The sequence below is a fragment of the Octopus bimaculoides genome, chromosome 9, assembly GCF_046866305.1.
Source record: "Octopus bimaculoides isolate indiv1 chromosome 9, ASM4686630v1, whole genome shotgun sequence".
Lineage (NCBI taxonomy): Eukaryota > Metazoa > Mollusca > Cephalopoda > Octopoda > Octopodidae > Octopus > Octopus bimaculoides.
In genome coordinates this window covers 56,863,965-56,879,188 of record NC_142936.1, presented here as the reverse complement: position 1 = coordinate 56,879,188, position 15,224 = coordinate 56,863,965, and the positions used below count along the sequence as shown (strand labels likewise).

Below are 15,224 nucleotides of genomic sequence, written 5' to 3'. Positions count from 1 at the left end.
TATCAGATAGCAAGTTATTAAAAATTGCTGTGATGGAAGTACTAAATAGGACATTGACATGATCATTAGCATAAAATAGACTTTTAACTTATAGAATTTTGTTTAACTTTGAGGGTTGATGTTTCACTTTCCTCAGAAAAGTTTTTAGGTCAATTTGTTTGCCTCCACAGTCCACACTGTTTAAAATACTATGAAATTATTCTGTTTACCAGATTAAGAGTACACTTGTGGTGATGACGACAGTGGTGGTGGTGGTGGTGGTGGCGGTGGTGGCAGTGGTGGTGGTGGTGGTGGTGGTGGTGATGGCAGAAGTTATTGCTGCTCTTCTTCACAGAGGCTTATGCGACTGAGGCAGCTGATGCATTCAGTTTAGTATATTTAAATGTATCTAGTATTCTGTCTCTTTTGAATCAAGACTTAAGTGGCACAAATTCTAAAGACAGTAAAAAAGTTTATTAATGAAGGATACAACTGTACAGAGATTTTGTTGCTTGCCTACACAAAGTATTTGACTGTCTATCCAGACTGTTACTAAATTCTTGTACTGGTGGAATGAATGGTTAATATCACTTGTTTAATATGTCTTTGAAAGTACTTATACTTTGAATTATTGTTTAGGATATGCATTTTATGTAAATTTACCAATACCTGTGGAATAAAAGCATTCCTTACCTGAAAAACAAGGGTTGATAACCGGAAGAACATCTGGCATTAAAATCTTGTCTCAAAATCAATTCCCATCTAAGCTGTTCTAGCATGGAAAAAACATTTCAGTTTGTCTCTCCATCATACCCATAGTAAACAAGCAGGAGAGGCTATGTGGTAAGAAGTTAGCTTTCCAATCACATGTTTCCAAGTTCAGCCCCACTACATGGCACCTTGAGCAAATGTCTTCTATATCTATCTCTCACCAGATGGAATACTTTTTTGTCGAATTTTCTATCACAGATCAATACATTATATATATTTATATATGTATATACAAGGAGACAAAAATATTCACACACACACACACACACACACACACACACACACACACACACACACACACACACACACACACACACACACACACACAATCATCATCATCATCATCATTATTATCACCATTTAACGTCTGTTGTCCACGTTAAATGATGATAATAATGATGATGATGATGATGATGATGATTGTGTGTTTGTGTGTGTATGTGAATATTTTTGTCTCCTTCTCTTGACACCGAGTTATTGTTATAAATGAGTGTCATTCATTTCCAATAGCATGTCTGGCTATGGGGAAATGTTACTTTACTTGGTAACGAGTATGAGTTGATGACTGGTAGAGTTGTGAAAAATCTGCTTCAGTAAACTCTGTCCAACCCATGCAAGCATGGAAAAGTGGATGTTAAAATGATGGTGGTGGTGGTGGTGATGATAATGGAAGTAGTTGTGATGGTGGTGGTGGTGGTGGTGGTGGTGGTGATGATGATGATAATGCATAAAAACTTTTTTTCTTAACTGACAAAATCAATTCACATATTAATAGTACTTTTTTATTGTCTCCCTTCAATGAAAAAAAAGTCAATCCATATAGGTTTGAGCTTAGAACAGGGCTGCACAGCGCTTTAGATAATTTGGAACATCCTTCACTGGACAATCAACAATTCCTATTCAATAATTATCCCTGCACATGTGATAAATGTTGTCAAGTACATGATCTTGTAATGATTAGAGTACTTGATAAGTGATTAGCCTTCTTGACATTTTCTTAGAAAAACCTGGTGCCTAATCTCAATAGCTAAATTGAACTAGAGCAATACAGAAGAGATTACTCTGTGCACAAATAAAATGAAATGCCCACAGTGAATTTGAACTTCCAATTTAAAGACAGATAGTTCATTACATTGCCTTTTGGACCATTTTATTTTAATATTCGATAATAATGTACATACACAGATAAACACACAGCCAACGTTCACAAAGTTAATAGCTTTGGTAAGTTGTTCTAAATATTTGTCTCCTAAGTACTAACAAGTGTTCTCTTCCTTTACTTTCTTTCTTTCTCCCCCCCCCCCCCTCTCTCCCTTTCTTTCTTTTTCTTTTTCTGTTTTGTTTCAGTCGTTAGACTGTGGCCATGCTGGGGCACTGCCTTGTAGAATTTTTAGTCGAATGAGTCAGCCCCAGTACTTATGTCTCTCTTTTTTTTAAGCTTGGTACTTTTTCTGTTAGTCTTTCTTCCTGAACTGATAAGTTGTGGGGACGTAAACACACCACCACTAGTTGTCAAGTGGTGGTAATGGGGGCAAACAAACACAAAGACAAACACATGGACACACACACACACACACACGTGTGTATATATGTATATACGATGGGCTTCTTTCATTTTCTGTCTACTAAATCCACTCACAAGGCTTTGGTTGGCCTGAGGCTATTGTAGAAGGCACTTGTCCAAGGTGCCACACAGTGGGACTAAACCCAGAACCATGTGGTTGGGAAGCAAGCTTCTTACCACATATCCACACCTGTGCTTATCTTTTTTCTTTTTTTTTTTATCTTTTATATAGTTTCAGCTTAGAGCTGCGGCCATGCTGATGCACCGCCGTGTGCATTGTTTGAAATTTTTTTTATTGATGTTCTCTTTGCTATTTCATTATGGAAACCATTACATTAAATGATCCAGTGTCATATTGCAACTGTATCAAGAGCAACATTGTAGTTAAATTACTGCTCTGTATGATCCAGACATAATCACCAGAATCTGTGTCTTATGATTTTTTTTCCTGCATTCTATCCATAAGGATAATTCAAATATTTCATCTTAGGTTACAATAGGTCACTGAACTTTCAGGCTTCTCCTTTAGAATTCTATATTTAGTATGTCTCATGTGTTGTTGTATTATTATATCAGCATCATCCTCCAAAAACTGTGTCTAGTCATTGGCTTGCATAAATAAATATATATATTCATTGCTTAAAGTACAAAAGTTTAATTTTTGACATGGATAGGGGTCTCGTGGTTTTCTGCTTCTATGATATGGCTTTTGTAAGCATCATTAGAGCGTAATCGTTACCAGTGTTGCCTTCTAGCACTTGTGCTGGTGGCATGCTAGAAAATCATTCGAGTGAGGTCATTGTCAGTGCCGCTGGACTGGCTCCCGTGCAGGTGGCACATAAAAAACACCTTTTTGAATGTGGCCGTTGCCAGTACCATGTGACTGGCCCTCATGCTGGTGGCACGTAAAAGCATCCACTACACTCTCGGAGTGGTTGGCATTAGGAAGGGCATCCAGCTGTAGAAACTCTACCAGATCAGATTGGAGCCTGGTGCAGCCTTCTGGTTCACCAGTCCTCAGTCAAATTGTCCAACCCATGCTAGCATGGAAAGCAGACGTTAAACGATGATGATGATGATGATCTTCTTTCTTAGGTACGCAATTTAAAAAAAAAAAAATTCAAGAGGCATAGGCATAGCTGTGTGATAAGAAGTTCGCTTTCCAATTAAATGGTTCCCACTGCATGACACCTTGGACAATTGTCTTCTACTATAGCCTCAGGCTGACTAAAACCTTGTGAGTGGATTTGGTTGACAGAAACTGAAAGAATCTTGTTATATATGTGTGTGTGTGTGTGTGTGTTGTTCTTTGTGTATGTGTTTGTACTCTACCACTGCTTGACAACCAGTGTTGTTGTATTTACATTCCTGTAACTTAGCAGTTTAACAAAAGAGACCGCTTTACAAAAAAACTATTAAGTGCTGGGGTCGATAAGTTTAACTGAAACTCTTCAAGGCAGTGCCCCAGCATGGCCACAGTCTGAAACAAGTAAAAAGAAAAAAGATAAATATTAGAGCCAACTGAAATGCTTTCTGCCTTCAGTGTGTATTGCTGGTATTTCTTGCTGGGGGAAACATGAAAGACTTTTATTGATAGTTGAAAAAGAGAGCAGATAATTTAGACGCAACTGATACCCATTTTCAGTACTGGACAAATTTCACCAAGAACTGAGATTGTATTGAGAATTCAGTTTGCAAACTCTTCTTTACTCAATCTTTTAATAATAATAATAATAATAATAATAATAATAATAATAATAATAATAATAATAATAATAGTAATAGTAGTAGTAGTAGTAGTAGCAGCAGCAACAACAACAACAAGGAGAGTCTTTAGCACTTGGAAGACTATTGAAAGCTAGTGGATACCTAAGGTTACTAATATAGTAACCCACTACTCACATAAATTCTTATTTCTTTATTGCCACAAGGGGCTAAACATAAAGGGGACAAACAAGGACAGACAAAGGGATTAAGTCGGTTACATCGACCCCAGTGCCTAACTGGTACTTTATTTCATCGACCCCGAAAGGATGAAAGGCAAAGTCGACCTCGGCAGAATTTTAACTCAGAACATAATGGCAGACGAAATACCGCTAAGCATTTCGCCCGTTGTGCTAACGTTTCTGCCAGCTCAACACCTAAACCCACATAAATTCTATTAGGAATAAGAGCGAACTTGAGTCAAATCAATAATAATCCTTTTTACTATAGGCACAAGCAGCTGATATTTATGGGGAGGGGGGGGGGGGTAAGTTGATTACATTGACCCAGTGTACAATTTGTACTTTTTTCATCAAACTTCAAAAAGATGAAAGGCAAAGTCTCCAAAATGCCAGTCAGTTTCCTCAATTTGTCTGAGGTCTTGTATTAATTTCATAGAAAGTGCTGTTGTTTTGGATATCTACAAGGACCATATCTTTGGGAAGACTTTCCTCTTTGCACATTCCATTTGCTTTCACTCAGAATGGGCTGTTTTCTAGGAAAGCCTTTATTTTCTCTTTTTCCTTTTGTACTGTCTCTGCCATCCCTGCTTGCTCTTCACATCAACCTCAGTGTAGCTTTTGATGGCATAGCACTACTGGTTGTGGTTAGTAGGGAAAAGATCCCTGGTCACTGTCTTTTTGTCCTGGGACAAGTCGACCATAACCATTTTTGGAACTTCAACTGATGATGTGACTGGAAGTAGTGTGGGAGACAGTAAGTGATTGGCAATATTGTGGGGACAGCAATTTCCAGGACCTGCTGATGTTGTTGATGCAAATTCTGTTACTAATTCCTGTGCAACTCTGGAATAACCTTGTAGTTTCTAAGGTCCATTAGCACTTCAAAGTTCACACTGGCCCTTTCCGAACACGTAATTTCTTGTGGCCTCTGTACTTACCACCTTGTACCTTATTGTCCTACAAAGATGATGAGCTTGAGACCAATGTCACTGCCAATGCCATTCACTGTCACCTTTGTGCTACACTGGCCCAGTTATTGTGGTTTGAACCTGTTTTAGTTGACCTCTTAAGGGCTAATGAAAGCCCTGCCCTCTCATCTTTTGTAAAATAAAGGTACATTAGCTTTCTCTTGTCTGTTCCTGTATAATTCTTCATGCAAGGAGACAGATTCCCCAGTGATATCATTCTTTCACAATTCTGAAGACTGAAATTTGTCCATCCTCAACATTTCCTTGTTGGCAGTAATGGAATTGAAAAAAAAAATTTGTTGTTATTTTCTCCATTAGGATTCTGCTAAATGCTACCTGTATGTATAATAATGCATGATGTATTTATTGGTTTCATATTTTGGCACAAGGCCAGTGATATTGAGGGAGGGGTAAGTCAATTACATCAATCCCAGTGTTCAACTGGTACCTAATTTATCAGTCCCAAAAAGATCAAAGGCAAAGTTGACCTTGGTGGAATTTGAACTCAGAATGTGAGGACAGACGAAATGCTGCTAAGCATTTTGCCTGGTGTGTCAACAATTCTGCCAGCTCGCTACCTGCATGATGTATTTATTAGAAAACATTCCCTTTCATTCTGTGTATTTTTAAACTACAAATGTCTGTGTTATTTTGTTTACATAACTTTTGTGTCTAATTTTTTGGTTATGATTTTATGGGTGTTGTCTCTTTGTTTTGAAGGTTGAATCTCTTTATTTTAGTTGAATGAAAAATATTTAAAACAAGATTTTTAAAAATTCTATTTTTAAACGGCATACAAAATGATTTGATAAATTCTCACCCAATCCTTGTTAATACATTTAGATGACACAACAAAAATATGAACAACCATTCCTTTGGAAAATGATAAGTCAAAACGCAACAAAGCCCCTGTGAGTATGAAAGAGAACATGTCCATTTAGGCTAAAACACAAATAAATTGGTAATAATAATAACAATAATAATAATTTCAAATTTTTGCCACAAGGGCAGCTTGGGGGAGGGGATTAAGTCGATTACATTGACCCCAGTGTTTTACTGGTACTTAATTTATTGACCCCAAAAGGATGAAAGACAAAGTTGACCATGGCAGAATTTGAACTCCGAATGTAGTGCCGGGCGAAATACAGCTAAGTATTCTGGCCAGTGTGCTAACGATTCTGCCATTGCACCACCTTAATAATAATAATGATAATAATAATAATAATAATAGCTTGCGGATACCTAAGGTTAGAGGTAGTAACCTGCTACCCACATTAACTCTACCAGGAATAAGAATGATCCTGAGTCAAATCACCAATAATGATAACAATAATAATAATAATAATGGTTTCAAATATTACTACTAGGGCAGCCATTTTGGAAAAGGGGATGAGTCGATTACATCAACCCCAGTGTTTTATCGACTCCGAAAGGATGAAAGGCAAAGTTGACTTTGGCAGAATTTGAACTCAGAATGTAGTGACAGACAAAGTATGCTAAGCATTTTGCCCTGTGTGCTAATGATTCTGCAAGCTCACAGCCTTAATAATAATAATAATAACAATAATAATAATAATAATAATAATAATAATAATAATAATAATAATAATAATAATAATAATAATAAAATGGCTGAAGTTCAAAAGATAGTGCTCATGGGAACTGCCCATATCCTACATAAAATACTGTCTATGTGATCTCAAATTTCAAAACAAACACATAATTTTCTTATGGTTTCTTAAACATTCACTAGAACAAAACTGTACAAATCCAAATATATGGTACCCTAGGCATAACACCTACATGAACTTCTAACTTGTTGTCTCTTGAGGTCTCTGGGTGAGACTTGGATCCAACTTGTACAAATGCAAAACAAAAGTCAAACATAAAATAATAATAATAATAATAATAATAATAATAATAATGATAATACTTTCTGCCATAGACACAAGGCTTACAATTTTAATGTGTTGGGGGAGATAATTGATTACATTGACTCCAATGCTCAATTAGTACTTATTTTATTGACCCCCAAAAAGACGAAAGGCAAAGTTTGACCTCAGCAGAATTTGAACTCAGTACATAAAGATGAACAAAATGCCACTAAGCATAATGTGTTTTGAAGGGATAATCAAAAAAGATGTTTTCACTCTATGACAGTCAAATATAATAATCCTTTCTACTAAAGGCACAAGGCTTGAAATTTTGTGGGAAGGTACCAGTCGATTACACTGACCCCAGTGTTTCACCCTGAAAGAATGAAAGGCAAAGTCCACCTCAGTGGAATTTGAACTGAAAATGTAACGACGGGTGAAATACCCGCTAAGCATTTCATCCAGCGTGCTAATGGTTCATTTGGCTTTCAAATTCTGTTTGTTTAGAAAGAATTTTAATATCGTTCAGTTTTAGACTTATTACCTTTTAGTTAGCGATGTAAGCAAATTTGAAATTATTTCTCTGTTGATTTTTACCTAATTTGTTTACTTCTTTTGGCTGAGTTTGATTGTCTCTTACTGGCTTGGAAATAGTTAGAGAGTTTATGTTTTCAAAAGACAGTAATATACTTTTGTTCTTCAAAGACTTCTTTTTATCAATAATATATCCTATTGTTTAGGAATTACCATAGAAGTTATTCTTATTCTCTCTTACTTTTTATTTTATTTCAATAATCTATTACAAAAGAATGCTTATTGTTAAAATGTATTTTAAATATGAATTAAACCATCTAGCATAATATTTAATACAAATGATAATTAAAATTTTTTTTTCTGTTTTGAATTTTGTTTGAAATGTTTTCTTTGTAGTGTCAGGTATTTCAAGACGTTTTCACTAATTCTGATTGCAGTATGATGTTATGGTTGGTCTTCAATTGATAACTCAAGTTTGGCTGTTTAATTGTTTATTCCAAATTTGTTATATTTTCAAAGGCTTTTTGCCACTTTTCTTATTACTTGCATTTCTATTTTGTTGTTAATTTATATTCTGATATAAAATATTTGTATTCTGCAATGAAATATACAATTCTTTCACACCTTACTCATTTGAAAAAGTTAATTTAAGTTTTGTTGTAAATTCAACACTATTTAACTGGATGATTGTGTTAAATATTAGGTAATGGAAACTTATGTGTTTCTCTCTAAAATTGTCTTGAGAAAGGCAATAGTGAGCATCTTGCTGTTTGGTTTATTTTAACATTACAGGAAATTATAATTTTCAATTATCATACAGCACATATGTGAGTGTGTGCGTGTGTGTGCATGCATGCGTGTGTGTGCATGCATGCGTGTGTGTGTGTGCATGTGTGTGTGCATGTGTGTGTGTGCATGTTTGTGTGTGTGTGTGTTTGAAATATCATCAGTAATAAAGTTAGCACTTAACTGAATTACTATTAATTAAATATTTCATTTTGAATCATACTTAAATTTACCGTATTTATAAACTTTTAAAATTGCATTCTCTGATTTTGTTTTTCAGATTTCCTCTTTATCACCAATGGATTGTCCACAGATGAAGGCCTAATGAATTGCTAATCAAGGCATTATATTTTCAGGTAATGATTTCTTTCCTTCAGTTAAAATTGCTTTTGTCTTAATTTTTACTAAAAAAAAAAAATATATCAGATCCTTGTTGCTCCTTGTAATTCCTTGTTTGCAATCAAATCAAATCAGCATTGAAAGGGTGACAAAGTTAGTGGCAAAAATATTGAATTTAGTTTTCATAGCTTTACATCCTGAGCTCAAATTTTGCTCTGGGTTAAACTTTGGTTGTCATTCTTCTGGAAATAATAAAATAATACCAATAATATATCAGGAATCTATTTAACTTTTTAACTGTGAAATTAAATTTCATGGTTATTCCAGTAATGATACTAAATGTCTGCCCCAAAATATAGGATAGGAATTTTCTGCAAGTCTCGTTGCCTAAAACTTGACATGTCTCAACAAAAAATATTTCCAAACATGACATTCCTCAACAAAAGATAGATTGGTGTATAAAACTACTTTCTGTAGTTAAATATAACAAAATTTTGAGTGGATATATCTGATTTCCAATGAAAAAGGGTTAATTGATTACATCCTTTCTCTCTGATTGGTACTGTGCCAATGCAAGAAATTGTTTACCAGTAGCGTTAATTGCTAAATCTATCAATATTGAACCACAAATATTAAATTACTGAAATTACTTTAATAGTTTTTATTATATTTTTATGGCTTAGAGAAGGAAGCATAAAAACAGGTTTATCATGGATGTTGTTGTGTGCAGACAACCTAAGGTTTAACAGCAGAAAGTCTGAATGGATTGAAGGAGATGGTGGACAGGTGGAGGAAATATATGAAAGCTAAAGGTATGAAGATATAAGAAAAATTAAGGTGATAGGAAGTTGTACAGCTTATGATGAGGTGGGAAGAATAGGAAAGTGGCTATGTGTAGAATGCAGGAAGGGTGATGGAGTGAAGAGAGTGTACTGAGTGAAGTCGAAAATGTAGTAGTATGAGAGGTTTAACTAATGTGGAAGGTATCATTAAGTGGAAGATGTGTATGGAGTGAGCTTCAGATGGAGGGAATGCTGAGCTGGATTTTGGAAACGGTGTAAAGATGAAGGGTGTGAGAGAAATACTGAGTGAAGGTGGACAGGATTCGGTGACATTAGCAGTTTGGCAAAAGAGTCTGATAAAATAAGTATCAGGCTTAAAAGAGAAAAATCACTGGTGTCAATTCATTCCACTAAAGTTCTTCAAAGCAGTGCCCCAGCATGGTCGCAGTCAAAGGACTGAAACAAGTAAAAGATAATAGATAAAGATAAATAAGTATTGAAACCTTTTTGCTTCCATGGTTTCCAGCCACTTTATTTTATTTTCCCAGACCATACTTATGATTTATACTAGAGTTTTACCTGTTATAGGACCGGTAACTTTGGAAATATACTTCTGCCATCGTGTTTAATATTGTATACATGCATTAATTATATTTTTACTTTTATTAAATTTCTTAGTGCTTATGATGAAATGAATGCTAATTTTTAAAAGAAACATATTACTGTAAAATCAAATCAAATTAAACGATATTTAAAAAGGGAAAAATCAAAAAAAAATGTTAATAAAATTACTCTCTGTGTTGATTTTATATTAAGAAGATCATACCCACTCCCACACCTCCCTCTTTCTCAAACCAGCTCTTGTCTGTGCACAACTCACTCTACCAATCACTGAGCCCCCTTCATGCATGTGTGTGTGCATGTGTATGTGTCTACATATAAGTACACACACACACACACACACACACACATTTATAAGTGTTTGTATGTACTTTTGTATGTATGGATATATCTATCTATCTATCTATCTATCTATCTATCTATCTATATATCTATCAATCTATCTATCTATCTGTCTGTCTGCCTATCTATCTTCCCTCTCTTTCTCCTGTGTCACTGATCCTTTCTTTTTCACTGTGTGTGTGTGTGTGTGTGTGTGTGTGTGTGTGTGTGTGTGTGTGTGTGTGTGTGTGTGTAGCATTCATTTACTCATTGTCTTCTACCAAGCCAAGTCTGTGCACCCATTTTTCATCTCTTGTGTGAATTCTCCCTTCCCTTTTTTCTATACAATGTCAAATGTGACTGAAGAAATCTACCAACAAACCAATCAATATTTATACCCACTGTTATTATGTAGAGATGCATTTGTAACAGACACTTTGTCATTGAACCCTCTTTTGTTCTGCCCATTATCTTCATTGCAGAGTAGAGCCAACTTTATCATTTGTGGCAAATTACCTAAGTTATTATCACTGACTTTTTAGGTAATAAAAATATCACCCCAAGTCTTTGAATATTTGAAAATTACCCACATTGTTGGTGGATTGCTTCCACTGCATGGTAGCTGTTGCCATCTTGAGTTTCATTGTACTTACTTGTCAAATTGCATTTTGCCAACTTTTCAGGTTACCACAGTTTCAATGACACATATTGGGAAAATATTTTCTAATTTAATATTGCAGTTAGTCTGTGTGTGAAGAACTAAAGTTGAAATAACTTCAGTTGTTACTTTTCTGTTAATGTATGCTTGTGCTTGCTTACTTATCAGCATGTCACCATATGATGGATCATATGAACTCCGTAATAAGATACAGTTACACGTTTGTCAAATGTTCTTTTTACTTTGTTTCTAAGGAAAATTAATTTGTCTTGAAGGGGTTTTGGTTTACATAAGTAATTATCATTAGAAATGATGTAATATAGGTACAGGCGTTGCTGTGTTGTTAAGAAGTTTGCTTCCCAACTTTGTAGTCATTAGTGCAGTCTCACTGCATGCCACTCAAGTATCTTCTATAATAGCTCTAGGCTGATCAAAAACCTAGGGAAACTGAAAGAAGCCCATTGGTTATAGCTCCAACGTCTGGCAACTAACTTGGTAGACACCCACAAGATTACCCACCATCTTGCCACCAACAACCTTGGATACCTTTATGAATTCCATATATCTAATACTCATTGACATGCTTACAAAATCAAAAAACAACACAGCACACATGACTTTCAGAAACATTTTTTATGCTCAAAATTGCCGAGGCATGGAATAAACTACCTGCATCACTTGTTAGCTATCAGGACAACTACATCCTTCAAAACCTCCATGCTTCCTGAAATTTGCCAACAGTACACCTGAAGCCCACCATGGTGTTTTTTTAAAAGACTTATTCACTGTTCACTTCTTGTGCATACTCTATGTACTGTTCAAGCAGTTTTGGTTATTTTTTTCTGATGAGTTGTAGTGCACCTGAGCACGGAATACAATAAGTTCATTATTATTATTATTATTATTATTATTATTATTATTATTATTATTATATACAAGTGCAGATGTGGCTGTGTGGTAAGAAGCTTGCTTCCCAACCGTATGGTTCTGTGTTCAGTCCAACTGTGTGGCACCTTGGGCCAGTGTCTTCTATTATAATCTCGAGCCAAACAAAGCCTTGTGAGTGGATTTGGTAGATGGAAATTGAAAGAAGCATATTGAATATATATATATATACTAGCAGAAATACCCGGCGTTGCCCGGGTTAAAGAGAATAATGAAATCTAAAACGCCGTCTAGACTACGCATCATCTTTATATATAGAGATGTATATACACACACGCACCCAAACACACGTATATATATGTATATCAATATAAATATATGAAAGTCAATGAAGTTTCGTAAAAGAAGGTGATCATGTACATACTTTCTTGCTGTTGTGATTATAACACCTCATTGTAAACTATGTTCCTTGTTTTCCCTTGTGGAGCATATACAAATAGGTTTTTTGTTGCTGCCCACTCTTGAGCAGCCAACATACAGTTGTCCATGTGAGAAGCAGGGCTCTTCCAAGAGAAGACCAGCTACAGACAGTGTTTGACCCTGATATTTGTTTATGGACATGGCAAAATTTCATAAAGATCCATTCAGTACTTTTGACGTAGTTTTGGATAAGAAAACAAATGACTAATGTGTGTGTTTGTGTGCATGTGTATGTGTGTGTGATGGGTGTATATATGTATAGATATCTGTATGCATGTATATATGTATATATGTGTACATATTACATGTACATCTATATATATATATACATCTACACATATGTATACATATACATGTATGTATAGATCTATATATATATATATACATATACGTGTACATCTATATGTATACATATACATCTCTCTCTCTCTCTCTCTTTCTCTCTCTTTCTCTCTCTTTCTCTCTCTCTCTTTCTCTCTCTCTCTCTTCTCTCTCTCTCTCTTTCTCTCTCTCTCTTTCTCTCTCTCTCTTTCTCTCTCTCTCTTTCTCTCTCTCTTTCTCTCTCTCTCTTTCTCTCTCTCTCTTTCTCTCTCTCTCTTTCTCCTCTTTCTCTCTCTCTCTCTCTCTGAAAGTATCTGTCATTACAGTATCGAAATGGTGTACATATACATGTATATGTATACATATACATCTCTCTCTCTCTCTCTTTCTGTCTCTCTCTTTCTGTCTCTCTCTTTCTGTCTCTCTCTTTCTGTCTCTCTCTTTCTGTCTCTCTCTTTCTGTCTCTCTCTTTCTCTCTTTCTCTCTCTGTGAAAGTATCTGTCACTACAGTATCGAAATGTGATTGTTTCAGTTAGTGGAATAGTTTCATTTTTAAAGTGAAAGTATTTGACATGAGTGTTTTTGTTTCACTTTTGACACGTAATACTTAAATAGTGGAGGAGATATTATGTTGCGGTGTGCTCGAACTCTGCAAGAAGTTAATAATTTTTTTTGACTAAAACACAACTGGAACCCTAAGTAAGGCATGTGTAAAATTTGAATGAAATTGGTTGCGTAGTTCTCGAGTTTTAGGGATTCACACAGACAGACAGACAGACAGACAGACACACATTCTCATTTTTATATATATATATATATATATATATATATATATATATCTTTGTGTGTGTCTTTGTGTCTGTGTTTGTTCCTTTCCACCAGTGTTGGTGTGTTTATGTCCTCGTGACTTAGTGGTTCAACAAAAGAGCCTAGTAGAATAAGTACCAGCCTTAAAAAATTAGTACTGGGGTTGATTCATTTGACTAAACATTCTTCAAGGCAGTGCCCCAGCATGGCTGCAGTCCAATGACTGGAACAAGTAAAAGGTAAAAAGAGATAAAAAGTGTCTGTGTGTGTGTACACCTTTATCTAGACATCACAATGATGGTTGTAAATAATGATGGTTGTAAATAAACTGTTTCATTAAAACCATGTCTAGCTTTAGGAAAAATATTATTTTGTTTGGAGATAGTTAAAGGTTGGTGACAGGAAGAGCACCCACTACAGAAAATCTCTCTCACAAATTCTGTGTGACTCATGCAAGCATGTGGTTATTAAATACTGATGGTTTTATTACAAAACTATGGGAGTTGTTAATTTACATAGTTATGCATATTCACATCTGATTTATGTATATAAACACATCCTAAATAATGACCTAGTCACAGGTGTGACTGCGTGGTAAGAAGCTTGATTCCCAACCACATGGTTCCAGGTTCAGTCCCACTGTGTGGCACTGTGGGCAAGTAACTTCTACAATAGCTTCGAGCCAACCAAAGCCTTGTGAGGATTTGGTAGATGAAAATTGAAAGAAACCTGTCGTATATATATATATATATATATATATATATATATATATATATATGCACACACATATATGTGTGTGTATGTATATGTATGTATGTATATATATATATATATATATATATATATATATCTGTGTGTGTTTTTGTGTCTGTGTCTGTCCCCCACTACCACTGACAACTGGTGTTGATGTGTTTATGTCTCTGTAACTTAGCAGTTCGGCAAAAGAGACTGGTAGAATAAGTACCAGACGTAACAAAAGTAAGTACTAGGGTCAATTCATTTGGCCAAAAAATTCTTCAACGCGTTGCCCCAGCATGGCTACAGTCTAATGACTGAAACAATTGTAAGATATATATTTAGATATATATGTATGTGTGTCTGTGTGTGTCTGTCTTTCTCTGTGTAAATGTGTATATGTACATTTCTACATATGGTCCTCTGTATCTTCATCCATATAGTAGAGTTTGAATCATTTGAGTAGCTCGCTGCATTGTTGACAGTTGCAAGTAATAATTCCAAGTAAGGCTTGACTAAGGTGCAGAGGATTATTCACCTTGTTTAAGCAGCACGAAACAATGTTGTAAATTGAGCTTAAAGCACCTTTTTTCGTCTGTGACTCACCTTCTATCATCATCATCAACGTTTAACGTCCGCTTTCCATGCTAGCATGGGTTGGACGACTTGACTGAGGACTGGTGAAACCGGATGGCAACACCAGGCTCCAATCTAAATTTGGCAGAGTTTCTACAGCTGGATGCCCTTCCTAACGCCAACCACTCAGAGAGTGTAGTAGGTGCTTTTACGTGTCACACGCACGAAGGCCAGTCAGGCGATACTGGCAACAGCCACGCTCGAAATGGTGTCTTTT

At 35.5% G+C, this 15,224-nt stretch overlaps 1 protein-coding gene across 2 annotated transcripts in view; it reads left to right on the top strand.

Moving 5' to 3' along the window:
• Nucleotides 1-15,224, top strand: part of LOC106867580 (uncharacterized) — a 486,010-nt gene that overhangs the window by 168,339 nt on the left and 302,447 nt on the right. Inside the window, exon 2 of one of the 2 annotated variants that reach the window (XM_089357550.1) lies at nucleotides 8,703-8,778. The gene's annotated coding sequence lies outside the window, so the exon portion shown is untranslated. Of the gene's footprint in view, nucleotides 1-8,699; nucleotides 8,779-15,224 lie in introns of those variants that run through there. The other variant, XM_089357561.1, reaches the window with a different exon arrangement.